At 42.0% G+C, this 4,359-nt stretch overlaps 1 pseudogene; it reads left to right on the forward strand.

Annotated features, from left to right (window-relative positions):
• Positions 1-269: 269 nt before the first annotated feature.
• Positions 270-1,185, forward strand: LOC116575434 (annotated as a pseudogene).
• The last annotated feature ends 3,174 nt before the right edge of the window (positions 1,186-4,359 follow it).

Here is a 4,359-nt window from a genome sequence, read left to right on the forward strand (position 1 = left end):
AATGTATCAGACAAATTAAACTGTCATTGTTTTTCTGTTTTCTCTAAAGTTCACCAAGAAACCCAAGGTATTTAAAATGTAAGTTATTTACGACTCCGTTGGGCTGCTTGGCTCTTGCCCTTTTGGGGGTGACCTCCTTCATTCTGTCTTTCTCATACTCTTACACCTGGACGTCTTTCTGTTTCTCCCGACTCTTCCACCTGGATCCAGAAGCCTGGGCCTTCCTTACAATCTTGCTCTTGCCCCCTCCCTACCCTCAACTCCCCAACATGAGTGAGGATCTCGCTCTGCCCCAGTGCCTGCCTGGCCCCAGACCACCCAGGTCTAGGGACTCTTCTCCAATGCCTGAGGTTTGCAGGCCTGAAGAAAATTACACATTCCTACAAATGTCATCTGCTGAGACGCTCCACACAGAGACCGTCTCTCCTCTTCCTTCCTCCATGGATCTGCCCCGATTCCTCCACCCATCCCAAGATGAAACTACCACCCACTTCTGCAGAGGAGAGAATGGGGAGGAAGGAAGACACAGCCCAGGGCAAGAAACAGATCAGGACCCTGTTCTCTCAGACCCAACTCTATGTCCTCAATGATTGATTTCAGAGGCAGAAATACTTCAGCCTCCAGCAGATGCAAGAACTTTCCGACATTCTGAACCTTAGCTATAAGCAGGTGAAGACCTGGTTCCAGAACCAGAGAATGAAATGTAAGAGTTGGCAGAAAAACCACTGGCCAAAGGAGAGCAAGAGTGTGACTCAGAATAGCACAGCAGCCACGGAATACCCAGCCTTCTACTCCTACCACCAGGGACACCTGATGAACACTTCTGCAAACCTTCCAATATGGAGCAACCAGAACTGGAATAACCTGAATTGGAGCAACCAGACCTGGAACAGCCAATCTTGGAGCAACCACTCCTGGAATGGCCAGTCTTGGAGCAACCACTCCTGGACCAGTCAGACCTGGTGCCCCCAAGCTTGGAACAGCCAGCTCCACAGCTGTGGAGAGGAATCCCTGCAGCCCCAGATCCAGTTCCAGCAAAATTCCGTCCGTGATTTGGAGTCCCTCTTAAAAACTTCTGGGGAAAGCTATAGTGTAATACAGCAGTCCACTAAGTATTTTAGTACCCAGGAAATCATGGATTTGTTCCCAAATTACTCTGTGAACATCCAGCCTGAAGATGTGTGACGATGGGTATTACTCGATCTTGGTTTGGGCGATGGCTGTGTCACATCTCCTAGGCTTTGTCTTTTAGAGTCCTGTATCTTTGCTTTAATATTGTATTTCCCATTATTCTTACTGTATCTATTGAGGGAGTACGATTGGAGTCAAAGCTCTCAGTAGCATTGGTTGTGCACAACATGGAACAGGTGTTTCTGGCTATAGCTAACTGGATACGGTCCTACTGTGGGTATCTTCAGGCTTTAGAATCTCCCTCTGACTCTGCCTTCCACTCTGTCTGCCTGTGCTCGCTCCTGCTCGCTCTCTCTCTGACAAATAAATAAATAAAATCTTTAAAAAAAAAAAAAAGAATCTAACCTCAAGAATAGGAAGTAAAGATACAAAGACATGTGATGAAAGATAATGGTATATTCTGAGATTGTGAGGCTTTCTTGTTACCAACCTTAGTTTTTAATGGTGAAGGGTAAAACTACAATGTGCTTCATTGATTTCCTCTGCCCCTTGTGAGGTTTTACTAGAACTGTTAATTCTAGTATTTGTAGAAAGATGTTTTATATTTTAATGTATGATAATAGTACCAGTTTGTCTGGTTGGTGGATAGGTTTAAGTACAAACAAATAAAAATACCCACTTTAAAAAAATAAATAAAAAAAATAAAATGTAAATTATTTAAAAATGAATGAAATAATAAGCAAGTAAATAAATAAATGTAATTCATTAGATCTCAATGAATCTCATAAGATGGTAATACAGATTCACATTCAAAAAATAACCAAGTTCTGTGGATCTAGTTTCTTTCACCCACATGACAAGTCCTGCAAGAACATTTCAATGAATCTCAGAATTTCAGGGTTTCAGAATTGAAAATAGGAATGTGTATGTAAAATACCATTAGCTCCCAATCATATAGTGGTCATTTTAGAAACCAAACCTCACTATAATAAATAAGGATTGATACTCATACACTGAATTAATAAGGTTTTCATTAGAAGATAGTTTACAGAATGCAAGGGTAGTTATACTCACAAGGGAAGGGTCCAGATGAAAACTTAAGCAGCATCAAGATTTGTATCTATCCCCTTATCCTTGGTGTGATTGTTCCCAGGTGGCTCAATTCTTGTCCCAGATATACCAAAGAACTGAAGACCCGAGACCAGAATGGCGAGATGAGTTTATCCAGTAGATAAGATACTACACTTTCAAAGGTGAAAGCGGGCCACTGCTGGAGCAAAAGTGGGAATGGCCTCCAGAAATTCTAGCTGCATCTTTTTTTTTTTTTTTTAATTTTTAAAAAGATTTTATTTATTTATTTATTTGTTTGTCAGAGAGAGAGAGAGAGATATGCAAGCAGGCAGAGGTGGAGAGAGAAACAAGCTCCCTGCTGAGCAAGGAGCCTGATGCAGGACTTGATCCCAGACCCTGGAATCATGACCTGAGCGGAAGGCAGTGGCTTAACCTACTGAGCCACCCAGGCATAGCCTAGCGTCATCTTTTTTTTTTTTTTTTTAAAGATTTTATTTATTTATTTGACAGACAGAAATCACAAGTAGGCCGAGAGACAAGCAGAGAGAGAGGAGGAAGCAGGCTCCCTGCTGAGTAGAGAGCCCGATGCGGGACTCGGTCCCAGGATTCTGGGATGGTGACCTGAGCCAAGGCAGAGGCTCTAACCCACTGTGCCACCCAGGCGCCCCCTAGCGGCATTTTTTAAGACTACTTTGTGTACATGGACATTTGGCTTTGATTGACATTTTTGATTGACAGCTGGTGGCTCTATAACATTTTGGCCTCTGTTCTTGTGCCTACCCATGATGCATTCTGTTATAATCGTATTTATTTATATATTGCATATTTATGAGTCTCTAATGAGCTTTTGTTGTAACTTTAAAAGTATTTAAGGGCAGGAACACTTGAGGGGCTCAGTTGGTTGAGCAGCTGCGTTTGACTCTGATCATGATCCCAGCATCCTGGAATTGAATCCCACATCTGGTTCCTTCCTCAATAGGAAACCTGCTTCTTCCTCTACCTCTGCCTTCAACTCCCTTGCTTCTGCTCTCTCTCTCTCTGGCAAATAAATAAAATCTTTTAAAAAAATGTACTTAAAGGCAAGTTGTACCTTTTGTGCATATGCTCAGCTCTTAAAAGTCCTCTGTGGCTTTTTTTTTTTTTAAATTTTATTTATTTATTTGACAGAGAGAGATCACAAGTAGGCAGAGAGGCAGGCAGAGAGAGAGAGAGAGGGAAGCAGGCTCCCTGATGAGCAGAGAGCCCTCTGTGGCTTTTGAACCAGCTCTGTGGTTAGGCCTTTCCTGTATGGTTAGCCCTTAGAGGTGGCTCTAAGGCTGTTAACCTTTAGGGATGGCACTGAGGGTGTGGCCAGCACCTCTTTATCCCTCCTCGCTCATGCCTAACTAACTGCCTAACATGATCATCTCACCATAAAATACCTAAAATTCCTAGAGGAAATTTATGAGTTCTGGAAAATTTTATCCTGCAGTTTTTTACTCTAGAATTTATGTGTAGAAGGGTTGTTTGAACAACTGCCCACAAGAAAATACATGTGTAAAGAGGTAGAATGGAATGACAAGGGGCTTATGTTGATTTTGCATTTTTGTGCTAGGCATAATATTTGAATATCATGAAAGGGACAGATGGAAATTTCTTAAGACATATAAGGTGGGGAAAGCCCTTATGACCTTTCTTGGGAAGCCATGGTTCTATATATCTTCTTTTATAATACTTACATCTTAACATTTCTCTCTTTCTAAAGAGAAAGGACTGTGTAGGTGAACAGTTGAGATGATGGATGTCTCAGTCGGTTAGGTGTCTAAAACAAAGACCATAGACTGAGCGGCTTAAAAATACAAGTATTTATTTCTCACAAGCTAAGATCAAGGCACTACCAATTCTGGTATCTGGGGAGAGTGCACTGTCCTGCCTTACAGTTGGCCATTTTCTCCTTGTATTCTCATATGGCAGAGAGAGAGAGAGGGAGATGCAGGGTGTAAGAGACTGCACAAGCATGTCTGTCTCTTATAAAAGACCCAAATCTAATTCATGAGGGCTCCATCCTCATGATGTAACTACTTCCTAAAGGCCTACTAATACCATCCCATTGGAGGTTAGGGTTGCAACATATGAATTTAAAGGGTGGGAACACATTCAGTCCACCACAAATGATAA

The sequence above is a fragment of the Mustela erminea genome, chromosome 16 (assembly GCF_009829155.1).
Source record: "Mustela erminea isolate mMusErm1 chromosome 16, mMusErm1.Pri, whole genome shotgun sequence".
Taxonomy (NCBI): domain Eukaryota; kingdom Metazoa; phylum Chordata; class Mammalia; order Carnivora; family Mustelidae; genus Mustela; species Mustela erminea.